Source organism: Monodelphis domestica, chromosome 1 (genome assembly GCF_027887165.1).
Source record: "Monodelphis domestica isolate mMonDom1 chromosome 1, mMonDom1.pri, whole genome shotgun sequence".
NCBI lineage: Eukaryota > Metazoa > Chordata > Mammalia > Didelphimorphia > Didelphidae > Monodelphis > Monodelphis domestica.
Genome location: NC_077227.1, coordinates 176,727,818 through 176,740,894, shown reverse-complemented (window position 1 = coordinate 176,740,894; position 13,077 = coordinate 176,727,818). Strand labels below are relative to the sequence as shown.

The following is a 13,077-nucleotide window of genomic DNA, read 5'->3' as shown; positions in this document are numbered from 1 at the left end:
CAATTTCACCCCCACACCCCAATAAACTTGGAAGCTTCCTATTACTCCCAACATTAAACATAAAATCATATATTTGGAGTTCAAGGCCCTTTATAACTCTGACCCCTAACAGGCATGCCCCATCCCAAACCACATTCTTACTCTCATCATACACCCTTTGTATTCTTCTATCCCTTTACACTGGCCAACTTTATGTTACTGAAAAAAGATACTATACCTCTTGACTCCAGTTATATTTTTCTGGCTATATCTCAAGCTTGGAATGCTTTTCCTCCTCTTCTCTGCCTCCTAGTTTCCCTGAATTCCTTCAGGTCCTAGCTAAAATTCCACCTTCTATAGGAAGCCTTCCCTGTTTATTGTTTCCAGTTTACTCTGTACTTAACTTGTTTGTACCCAATAGTTTGCATGGAGTCTCCTTTAGACCATGAGCTCAGAAGAGACTGTCTTTTGCTCTTGGCACAGTGAGAATTTAATAAATGTTTACTGAGCTGATGATTGGAAAAAGGAAGATTCTATTAGGTCTTGAGGTGAGAAGGAGGTTGATTCTAGGCATATGGGACAAGATAAAGGATTGGAGTTCTGGGTGAGAAACAAAGGGCCAGTTTAACTAGATCTCAGTATGAGAGAAATGATGTATGGGAGCCTAGCAGAATATATAGTTGACTTGGAAATAACATAGAACTATTAAATAGTCAGAAAACCAAGTCTTTAATCAGGATAGGGATAAATCCAACTTGGCCCTTTACTCAGAGTTCAGCGCCACAACCTTTTCAGGGTACAAAACCTGGACTCTGGGGATGTTATCCCTAGCCACAATCCTAGATGACAACTCCGAGGAACAAAAGAATTTGGGGAACTTATATAGTAGTAGTCTCTCAGTAACCGAGAATGACAATTGTCTTTGTGCGCTTTCATCTGTGATGTACCCTCATATGGCTTGAAGAGGGTGGGGATAGATGAGTGTGCACAAAGACACTTGTGTGTGAAGGAGATTTAAGTGGAAAAGTTGATGCACAGATAGTCCCACTCTCTCGGTGTTGGAAGCCTGGGTCCAGTGGCATGAAAAGTCGTTATACCTGGAGACATCCTCAGCTGCATTGGACGACCATGTTGTCTTTTGTGTTCCAACACGCCCTAAGCACTCTGTTAGGGTCCAGTTCGTCACCCACCACCATGGAAGACCCCCAGACAATGCAATCAAGCAGGAGGGTCCTTTATTCTGGTATACACCAGGGGAAGCTCAGCACAGGAGTTCTGCCTGCAGTTGTGACTGCAGAGTCTTTTATACCCAATGCCTGACAGCATATCACTAACCACCATACGTGGCCCACAAGTTTCTCCTGGAATCTACATTTTGGGCGTCGGCACATTTAGGTTCCCTGACAGGGGTCTGTTGGTCAGATGTTCTATAGTGATATGTGCTGTACTGACCAAGCAGCTCTCTGCTTGGGGCTCCTTCAACTCCACAGTGCTTTGCTGCGTTGTCCTCTCAGCCATTGAACCTTCTTATTGGTTTCTTCCATCTGTTCCGCGGAAGCAGTCTTCACATGCTGGGTGAGCAAAGCCCTGGTTCACCAGGGGTCAAGGACGACCCGATGGCTACCCTCACAAGGTTTAGCTCGCCTGTCGAAGCCGTTGCCCGGGGTGTGGCCACTGCCACATGCTAGCAGCTACTGGGAGCCACAAGTGAGAGCTGGGTGTCAGGTGGGGGTCAGAGGCTGGAGAGCTGCCCTAGGAGGGCAGGACAAGCCCTCTATACCAGAGATACTACTCCTCCCAGAGCACCCCATACACCCCAGGGGAACTTATATACCATTTGGGAAATCCAGGGGCAGGGAAAGATGATTAACATTACTATAGCTTCAAAGAAAATGGGAGAGTTCAAACTACACTGACAGGATACAATCAAGCTTCAGAAAGGAATCATAGCTAGTGGCTAGGGTGTAAGAGAAGGGGCTGCTTACAATAGATACTAAAGGATGGTTCCTGCCCAGGTGTGGACCTTCTTGGTAAAGGTTCTAATAAATTGGGGAGAGTACCTAAAACAAAAGGGTCCTTAGCATGTGCTTATTTTACCCAACCAGGATTGTCATTTCCCAGAGGGTCTCCCACTCAGTCTGAAACTGCTAATTTGGGATTCCCTTCAGGGTAGATTCCCATGGGAACAGGGAACAAGTACAAGCTTTGGGGTCTCCAATATACCAGCTAGTCCTGAAAATTGTGGTTCATCATATCTCACTAGGTAACAAGTTTGGGATTCCTAAATTCCATGTTGACTATATATATATATATATACATACATACATATATATATGTATATTGCTTTACAAAGCAAGCAAAAGGGAAAGACCCAGTCAAGGGGTGGACCAACTTGGTAAAGGATTTAGGCCTAAGGGGAGAAACCATTGGAACCAAAGAGATACTTATAAAATCTGATGTGATTAGCTATTCCCACCTAAACTACCTTAAAGTCTAAGGTTAGTCTGAGACCTGGGAAGTAGGACTTTCCCTCAGAGAGGAATTCTCAAGTGACAAGGTCAAACCTGAGGCTTTCACCTTTAAGCTAAGTAAACTGGGGGGTCATTACATCTTTCTAGGCTACAAGTTTGGGGCCTTCTAGATTCCACATCACAGTTCTTAAGGAAAATATTTTTGAAAGTGATATGGAATTCTTCATCTTGGAAGGGGAATACTGGTGAATGATAGTGACTTCCAAGCCTTTGTGGATGGGTTTTGAAGTTTACTGTTCTTTACAGGATTACTTTTCTTTGTAAACACCTTCAATATGACCTCCTCAAGAACAGGGAATCTATTTGGTTTAAGCCCCTCACTTTGCAGCTGAGAGCAGGCCTGCTTTCTTTTGTATTCCCCATAGCACCTGGTCCTGGGCTATAGCTGCCACAGACACTCATTCCCCAGAGGCCAGTGGAAGAATGGGAACGGATGGGGGGAGGGAGGAAAGGGGAAGTGCATATTAATGGCCTCATTGGGAGTCATTCATTATTTTTTGTAAATTCTGGGAAGGTCAGGGAAAGAAGGGAAGGGTGGAACCATACTTGTAGAAAAAAGACAGCTATTTCCATAGTAGTGGAAATGACTGTGTGGAGATGGGGAAGGAAGGAGGAGGAAATGCAGATCTTCTGGAGAGAGAAGTGAAATGTCTGAATTTGACTAGACTGAATGGATTTGAAAGTCAAGAACCTAGAAACCTTTTCTTTTAGAGAAAGAGTTTGTGCTATCTTTTGTTTTTAATATCACTTATTTTTTCCAAAGGATTCTTTCCCCATCCCTCCTAGAAGGCCATCCCTTAAAACAAAGAATAAAAAAAGGGAGGGGACTCAGTTAAACTCATCAGAATAAGAAAAAAAAATGATGCTACAATCATTGTCTTCCCCCCTTCAGCAAAGCCCTTTTTTCTTTTCTTTGGTTCTAAATCTTTGTTATACATCTACTACGGCAAACTTCTCCAATATCTTTGCCAAGGAAAGCCCAAATAGCAAGGTTCCAAGGGACACAGGCAAATTTGGGATTACCAGAAATTAAGTTGACATGACAGTCCTTGAACGACTTATGATGGGGAAGGCTAGCCATGTCCAGAGAAAGAATTGTTTGGAGCCATCTTTCACTTCAGTGTATTTAAGGTTTTTTTTTTGGGGGGGGGGGGAGGTTTGGTTATGTGTGAGTGTGCTCTTACAACAAGGACCAATATGGAAACATGTTTTGCATGACAATAAAATAAAGATGAAAAAAATCCAAATGAGGTCAGGAAGAGTCTGATGTGACTGTTAGGCTTTAAGTATAAAAGGATGAAGATGTTAACGTGGAATCTAGAAGGCCCCAAACTTGTAGCCTAGAAAGATTTAATGACCCCCCAGTTTACTTAGCTTAAAGGTGAAAGCCTCAGGTTTGACCTTGTCACTTGAGAATTCCTCTCTGAGGGAAAGTTCTACTTCCCAGGTCTCTAACCTTAGACTTTAAGGTAGTTTAGGTGGGAATACCTAATCACATCAGATTTTATAAGTATTGAAAGGGAACTAGGCCAATGAACCTGGTGTAGATAAGCACCCTTCCTAGGCCAATGAATCCTGTGTGATAGCCACATTGACCCCTCCACCCCGTGTGATAACCATATGGACCCTCGGTGAGCTCCAAGGGTATATAAGCCTGCCTTAAAGTTTGCTGGGTGGGGGGAACCCCTTTGGGCTCTTCCCCACGCGTGTGGAGTGAGTTACAATAAACCACCTCTCTGTGCTGATTGCAGCATCTGTTCTGTTCCTTTGGCCCTTAAACGGACCCTAACAGTATCCCTTTGGTTCCAATGGTTTCTCCCCTTAGGCCTAAATCCTTTACCAAGTTGGTCCACCCCTTGACTGGGTCTTTCCCTTTTGCTTGCTTTGTAAAGCATCAGCCCCTCACTGTTATTCCTGTCTGGAGCTCCACATTTTCCCTTGTTACCATAGTAAAGTCAATCAACTATCCCTCTTATCTTTAGTCCCCAAATTCCCCTAGAAAGCTATTTAAGCTTGCCCATTTTAATGGATCCTTGGAATTGTCTAATCTCATGCCTCTTGGCTTTCCCTGGGGTAAGTGACCAGAATATTCAGAGTTCAATCCTCTGGCTCTGCATAGGTGTGTGGAGTGCACCTCTGTGTAAAAGCCTAACTCAGCTTTGTACCTGTTTCCTTCATTAAAGAGTGTTTTTTTTTCCCTGACTATTTAATAGTTCTGTGTTTTTTTTCCAGTCAACAAAGATGATCCAGCTTTTATCTACAAAAATCTGAATTCTAAGGTATGTGTGTTTTGAATGTGGGGGATAGGGCATGCACCCAGATTTGACAGAAGAGTAATTAATTAACTGTTGTGTGCAAGGTATTTCTCTAGGGGATACAAAGATGAAAAAAAGAGGCAGTCTGCTCCCAAGAAACAAATCAAAGGTAGGCTGATTGAGGCAAAGGAGAAATCTGGACAAAATGATAGAAGGAAATAGGATGCAGGAAAGTGGATAATAGAGCCATAATAACATATTATGGTGCTTTTTTTACTTTTCAGTGGAGCTTCTCATGTACTATTTCATCATATCCTCATGACCTGGGATGACATCTGAGAAAAACAATCATTTGACAGATGATTTATAATTCTTGTGAATGAAGAGCTGGAACAACCAAGTGGTTAAATGACTAATTTTCATAGTTGATCTGTGGCAAAGTCAGAATTCCTGGTTCCTTTTTTGGAGCTATTGGTTTGAGAAGGAAGCTGGAGTAGGCTCATGGTGATATCTGACAATCATGCACAAGGTGTTTAAATTGGATATGGGGTAGCATTTAAAAGGAAAAGGGTTTCCTAGAAGGGAATTCAATTGAAACAGAAGACTTTTACATCACAGGAGGTCTGATATAGGGTCATCTAGTTCAGCCCTTACCTAAGGGAAGCAAAACAAATCAACAAATATTTATTGTCTCTTGTGATAGGAACTGGAGGAGGTACAAAGTTTAGAAAGGACAAGGAAGATGCTGACCTCAAATGGGAAGATAGAACACCAAAATAGACAAGTATAATTGTGTATATACGATATTATGTGATAAATATATATGAATTACAAAACGAAGAGCTATTTAAAGGAAGGAGAAGACCTGGGGATTAAGGAAGACTTTTTGTAGATAGCTCTCTAGTTCATTTCTTTATTTTTAAACCTTTCCCTCCTAGTCAGTATTAAGTATTGACTTCAAGGCAGAAGAGCATTAAGGGCAATGGGGATTAAGTGACTTGCTCAGGGTCACATAGCTAGCAAGGGTTTGGGGCCAAATTCAAACCCAGGACCTCTGGTCTCTAGGCCTGGCTCTCAACGTACTGAGCCACTTAGCTGCCCCCTCTAATTGAATTTTAAGGATTGAGTAGAAATTCGACAGGCAAGTAGGGAAGAAGGATGTTGTCTGCATGAAGATTTGAGAAGATTTTGGGGGCAAAGTTGTTTAATTTGGCTAAAATGTAAAGTGCAAGGAGAGTATAACTTGTGGAGGTCTTTTGCCAGACAAAAGAATGAGAACTTTATTGGGATGGCAACAGGGAGTTGCCGAAGAGTTTTGAGCAGAGGAATGACATGATCAGATGATAAGTGATGGGTGTCAACCTGGAAAAAACACAGAACCACTACAGTAGTTAGTAAAACCCAGTCTTTAATCGGGAAAGAGATAGTGCTCAATATTTGAACACCACACAAGAGGCAACCACACAGAGTCAAGTGTGTAAAAACCACACAGAGCCAAGAGTTCTGGGACTCTGGAAAAAAAGATCATCCCACTAGATGATTCTCTAAAGAATAATAGAACATAGGAATCTTAAAAACCTTTTGGAGAACTCTTGACAGGTTGTAAGCAGGCTTGGGAAAGAGGCTGTAGCCAGAGGCTGGGAGTATAGGGCAGTGGTCTACTACAATGGATACTAAAAGGATGGTTCCTGCACCAGGAACCAGGTGCTAGTCTTGGGAAGGATCTCTGATACAATGGGGGAAACTTCTAGGACTAAAAGGGTGATTGAGCATTTCTATTATTCCTATTCAGGACACTTAATGGACACTGGGAGATCCCTTATTCAGTCTTAAGACAAAGTTCCTTTGGGACTTCCCTTCAAGTTAAGTTTCCCTGGGAAATGGGTGTCAATGTGGAAATCTAGAAATCCCCAGTTTATTTAGTTGGGAGGTAGAAACCCCAAAACTGGGGGCTTCCAAAATTCACATTGACAAGGGTATCCCATTCACCACTTTTGAATTCAGTGTGGGGGGCTAAGAAGCAGACTACTCAATTCTAAATAATGATCAAGAAATCCAGTGAGAAATTAGTGATTTCTCCTACCTCAGAACTACACAAATAGTCAATGTGTAGTAGTCTTTAAGGTTTTGTGTGCTGAGACAGCAAGAGGGGACACTCCCCTGAAAAAGCCCAAGGGTAGTCCAAAAGCTCCATGATAGGGATTTTGGAGGTATTGACAAACCACCATCTTGGCATTGCAGTCTTCAGGCCAGAAGAGCTAACTTCCAAGGGGCTCTTGGGATTCTCTGCCCTGAGATATCTGAGAAGGCCTAGAAGATCAAGTGCTCTCAACAAAGATGGAGGGGTGGGTATCCTGGGAGGGCGATGTCAGGACAGAAGACTCAAGGAACTGTAGGCCAGTCCAAGCAGGGCTGACCATTTTAAAGCGTAGCAGAGAGTGGAGCTTGTCCTTGGCAAAGACCTAATTCAGGAAGTAAAGTTGCAGAGATGATTATAATAATGGAAACATTATATATAATATAATATAATATAGGAAAAAATTATTGCAAATCTAGAGTTCTTTGCAAAGAAGGAGGTAGCAATTTCATAATAACTAAGCAGAGACTCAAAGAAAAATATTTTTAAAGGACTACATGCTTAAAAGAAATAAAGCAGGATGTTAAAAATGAAATAAAATTTCTAGAGGAAAGAATTGGAAGAATAGTTTGGAAAATAAAATGTCAAACTTTATTCAAGAAATGAGATCCCTGAAAGCTAGAATAGTCTAAACAGAAATCAATGACTTTGAGGGCAGCCAGGTGGCTCAGTAGATTGAGAGCCAGACCCAGAGATGGGAGGTCCTGGGTTCAAATGTGACCTCATATACTTCCTAGTTGTGTGACCCTGGGCAAGACACTTAACCACTCTTTTGTCTTGGAACTGTTGACTGGGAAAAAACACAGAACTATCAAATAGTCAGAAAAAACACTCTTAGATTAAGGAAAGAGGTACAGGGCTGAGTTACCCAGAGCTTCATGCCACAGGACTATGCAGAGTCTAAGGATTGAATTTTGGATGCTCTGGTCCCTGATCCCTGGGAGAGCCAACTGCACTAGATTGACAGCTCCAAGCAATAAAAGAATTTGGGGAACCTATATACCATTTGGGGAGACCCAGGGGCAGGGAAAGATGATTGACATTACCATAGCTACAAAGAAAATGAGAGTGTTTAAACAATACTGACCAGATACAATTAAGCCTAGGAAAGGAATCATAGCTAGAGGCTAGGGTGTAAGGGAAGGAGCTACTTACAATGGATATTAAAAGGGTGGTCCCTGTCCAGGTATGGGTCTTTCCTGGGAAAGGGTCTCTGATACTATGGGAAGACAACTTAAAACAAAAAGGGTACTTGGCATATGCTTAGTTCCATCCAAAGGGGATTGTCATTTACTTTAGGGTCCATTATTCAGTCTGAAACTGCTAGCCTGAGATTCCCTTCAGGGTGGATTCTCACAGGAACCTGGAACAAGTACAAGCTTTGGGTTCTCCAACTTATAAGCTAGTTCCAAAATTTGGGGTTCATTAGATCTCACTAGGCTACAAGTTTGGGGTTCCCAGTTTCCAAATTCCATGTTGACAGAACTCATACACAGTATTGATTCTCAGAAGGTAAGGTTTTAAAAAAAGAGAAATCAATGACTTTGAGATGGCAAGAAATATTAGAATAAAATAAATTTAGAGGACAGTATTTGGCTTAAGTCCTTATTTAGTACCTTTTCTATCAATAGGCTAGGACAGTGTTGGCAAACCTTTTAGATATCAAGTGCCCAAACTGCACCTTCAAGCCACCTGTGAGTCCTCCTTCCCTGTCCTCCTCCCCCTTTACCCTAGAGAACAAAGGGCAGAAGTGCTCACATAGGTCTGCTGGACAGACCTGTGGGGCATGCAAAAATATCCTCAGGCATGGTGGTGGAGAAGAACAGATCAAGCCTCTCCAGGGCACTCCTGTCACCTCTTCCCCAATGTCTGGCTAGGAAGTTATCATGAGGAACCCCTCTGTTCATTATGTCCCCAGTAGTTCCCACCTGGACTATTTATATTACCTTGAAAATGTAGGGAAGAACTGAAAGGAAAAGAGGCAAAGTTGGTGACCTTTGCCTTGCAGTTCTATAGTCACTGCACAAGTCTCTGTCTTTCTTAACAGTATTCCTACCAGTTATACATTTGCAGTCCCTGCAAGACACACTGGGAATACCCATATGGCTTCTTAGGTTCATATCTAAGCATCCTTTAATTTATACACAGAGTACTCACAGGCAAATATCCCAGGTTCATGGGTCACATGCAAGTAAGTACATCATTCATAATTAGACAACAAAATCTACGTTGTGTACCAAATACAAATTTGGTCTATTGCAGTGGCTAGGAGAAGGGGTACTGTTGGAGGCTTGAGGAGAGCATGCTTGAAAAGAGCTGTTAGGGAAAGTGGGATAGGGAATCACTTAGGGAGGAGATAGAGGATTGTTTTGCTTCAGCAATACCTAACACCATATGTTGGGGTTAGATAAATAGATTGATAGACAGTGTTTATTAAGTACATTCTATAATAGCTAAGATTTAGATAGCCCCTGCTATGTGCTAGGCACTGTGCTAAGCAATGGGATTATATACAAAGTACATATTATATAGACTCCATCAGAGGACATTGCCGGCAGCATGTGTAATTTCTTCATCCATAACTCCTGAGTCATCACATATGTGTTTGGTCTCTGGCTATAGAAATCCTGGTATTTTGATTCTCAGTGGCCTGTTCTCATTTCTGCATACTTTGTACTATGAGGCTGCCTAGCCTACAGACCCAATCCTAGAGATCTTTTGATGGTGGAAGCTCACCATTATTGTCTCTAGTTCCTCTTTTAAATCTAAGTCCAAGCATGTGGCTCAGGTATATGAATTGGCCATGAATCAATTAGTCATCAATGAAAAAGAATCCAGGAACAGGTATAATGAGTACCTTCTCTCATTTTCTGTTACACATCAGCTGAGCTCTATCTCACAAATGCAGGATACCCCAGTAGACGATGTGTCAAATAAGAGTCCATTGGTCCTTTGCTTAACGGAATTTGTTCTTCCAGAAATTTCTATAATAGGAGAGGAATGCCTCCCAAAGTTTGTCTTTTAAAAAAACAACCCTTTTCTTCCCTCTGAGAATCAATATTGTGTATGGGCGGTAAGGCAGAAGAATGGTAAGGACTAGACAATGGGAGTTAAGTGACTTGTCCAGGGTCATACAGCTAGGAGGTGTCTGAGGCCTAATTTGAACCCAGGACCTTTCCTCTTTGGGCCTGACTCTCAATCCACTGAGCCACCCAGCTGCCCCACAAAGTTTTTAAAGAAATAAGTTCTTGTTTGCCCTTTGCACGAGATGACTTCAGGTGAGAAGAAGTGCTTATATTAAGATAGGTGTGTATATAATATATATAGATGTATCTTATAATACTTTAAAAAATGAATTTCTTTGCTACTATTACATTTCTTTACATAGGGTCTTCTATGCCCAAATTCTTACTCCCCCAAATTAAAGCGCTATAGATAACCACCTGGTCTGATAGGGAGGTGCCTCATGGTCTGAGCAGGTATAGATAAGAGAGTTTCATAACTACTAACTCAAGACTATTAAGTAACAAGATTTGAACATTCCATTCTGAGTCCTCTGACCCTTATCTTAGCTAATCTCTGTTAGGACTCTGAAGAAGTAGGGGAAATGATGAGATATCATCAATATATGTCAGAGTTGGGATTTTCTTTTCTTTTTTTTCCTATGTAAAAGAAAAGTCCAATTCCTTTCCTGTGCTACAGTCATTCTAGGAGCTGATCAAGAGAGAAAATTCACAATACATAAGAAAGAGCAGGTAATTGCTGCAATGAGGTCCTGGAGGAGGCTGGAGAGAATGGGATCAAGGGCATAGGTTGACTGAATGGTGAGTAGTGAAGTTATTCATCCTACAACATCCCTAACATATGATCAGCCCACCTCCACTTGAATACCTCCAGTGATAGAGACACTTCTACCTGATGAGGCAACCCATTTTACTTCTGGACAGATTTAATTGCTAGAAAGTTTTTCCTTATTCAAATTCTTAATCTCTCTGCATGTCCTTGGTGAGGAGAAGGGCCACTTCTTCATTGGAGACCAGAATAAAGAAGGAAATGACAGGAGATAATGCCAAGGTGTTTTGAGATAAGGAAGAGTTGTGGTAGAAGGAGATGAAGAGAAAAGGGAGTTCCCAGTGAACAGCCTCAATTTTCTTAGTAAAATAGAGAATAAGAGGGTAGTAGAGGGGTCACTATTGGAGGCTTGAGGAGAAAAAGTTTGCAAAAACTATTATGGAGAGTGGGATAGAGAATTCATTAGGGAGAAGGAAAGGGATTGCCTTGCTTAATGGAGGATCTGGTTGAAATGAACATAAATTTGTAGTGGATCCAGTCAGCATAGTTTAGAATCTTCCTGCAGCTCTGATTAACTGCATATCAGTAGGAGCAGGCAGGAGAATAATGGAGTTTGACAAGGTAAGAGCAATGAGGGGACAAGGGAGCAAAATATTGAAGAGTAGAATTGAACTGGTTTACTAAGGAGTAGAGATTAGGAAGGGGGAAGTCTATAGCCAAAGCAGGTGTTATAGTCTCCTAAAACATTAAGGAATGGAGAGATTATAGAATGAAATGTATACAAAGAATAGATTTGTGAGTAATAAGGTTTAAGAAGAGATGGAGTGATAGGAGATTGTGATCAGTTAAATAAAGGAATTTCAGAATTCTTGATCATGAATTGATCAAGAAAAATGAAGCATTTGTGGGTGTCAAGATCAAGAATGTTATCATTTCTATGGAAATACTAGTTGAAGAGAAGACCTAGGGAGGTTGTTATCTGGGGGAACATCAATATGTAGTTGAAGTCCTTTATTATGAAAGCAGGAACTGAAGTAGAGAGGAACACCATGAGCCAGCCACTGAACTCATTAAGAAAGGGGGGGGTAGGTTCTGGAATATGGTTGCCAACAGGATCTGACCTGGATGACAGATTTATATAGAGTGAACCTCAGCAGAGGAGAGGTTTCTGGGTGATGGTGGTAGAGAAAGAGTTTGGAAGTGGAAACAGGAAGTGGTGGGGTGCAAAAAGTATTTTGATTATGCCTCTGGGATTAGTGAATTGGGGGATACAAGTAATGGTGAAGCCAGTACTGGAAGGCAAGGTCAGGAATTCAATGTTATTTGACAAAACTCAGGGAGGTCCTGGTCTCAGTGACAGCCAGAAGGGAGAAGAAGCATGAGAGAAAGAGCTCTAAAATGAAGAGAAATTTATAATTACAAAAGGGAAATTCCAGAGGGGACAGTGGAAAGGACAAGTCATTATGGAGTTTTGGAGGTTAGGGATGGGAGTGCTAAAGTTGTTGTGGATTCACTTGTTTTTTAGGTGGGGGAGAATGACATTTCTTAACCAATGGGGAATGGATGGGTCAGTCAGGTATCACTAGATGGGAAGATTTCTGCTGATAAAGGCAGGTGGGTAAATTTTTCTTTGGCAGGTCTTACTTAACTCATGGTCTGGATACATGCAGTGACAACTTGATAGTGTAGATTGAACTCAAGTATCCTTCTATTATACTTTTGATGATAGGAGTGGGTTGGGTGGTCCTAGTGCTGTGGGCCCAGTTTTAATCTCTCCTCCAAGAAGACTTTCTTGATTACCCTTTTTAATATTTTAAACACAGATCCAGCCTGATATATATAGCATTCTGTTTTGTACTTTTTAATCTACTTACCATGTTATGTAATTTCTCATAATTATCTGTAGGCTTGTGTACTATTATCATTGGTGTCTGTGTTAACCTCTTTGAGGACAGGATTAAATTTTTATCTCACTACTTCCTAGCTGAGTAGTACAGATGTAGGGGACATTGAATAAGTGTTTATTGAACTTTACCTTTATGTCTGCTATGAAATGTCAAGCTTCATGAGGGCAGGGAAATATTTTTCCTTCTTTGAACAAAGCAGAAATATATAGAAACTAATTGGATGTGCAGGGCAATTCAATTCAGTTCAATGACCAAAGTACAATGTGTATGTGTTTACAACCCTTTGGATTTGGCAGAGATTTAGGATTTGAATTTTAGCTTTTCCACTTATCCGAGTTTGTTTTATCACCTGTAAAACAAGGGTGTTGGATTAGACCCCTGAGGTCCTTCCCAACTCTAAATTTATGATTCTATTACAAATATGGGGGCCCATGGATAGTTACCTTTATTAGGTGGGAATGTTTTCTGGTTGAATC

The 13,077-nt window shown here is 41.3% G+C and overlaps 1 protein-coding gene across 2 annotated transcripts in view; it reads left to right on the top strand.

Moving 5' to 3' along the window:
- The first annotated feature begins 4,770 nt into the window (after positions 1 to 4,770).
- The window catches only part of SLC7A7 (solute carrier family 7 member 7), a 54,923-nt gene continuing 46,616 nt past the window's right edge, over positions 4,771 to 13,077 (top strand). The window contains exon 1 of one of the 2 annotated variants that reach the window (XM_056810024.1): positions 4,771 to 4,789. The gene's annotated coding sequence lies outside the window, so the exon portion shown is untranslated. Of the gene's footprint in view, positions 4,790 to 10,605; positions 10,727 to 13,077 lie in introns of those variants that run through there. The other variant, XM_056810021.1, reaches the window with a different exon arrangement.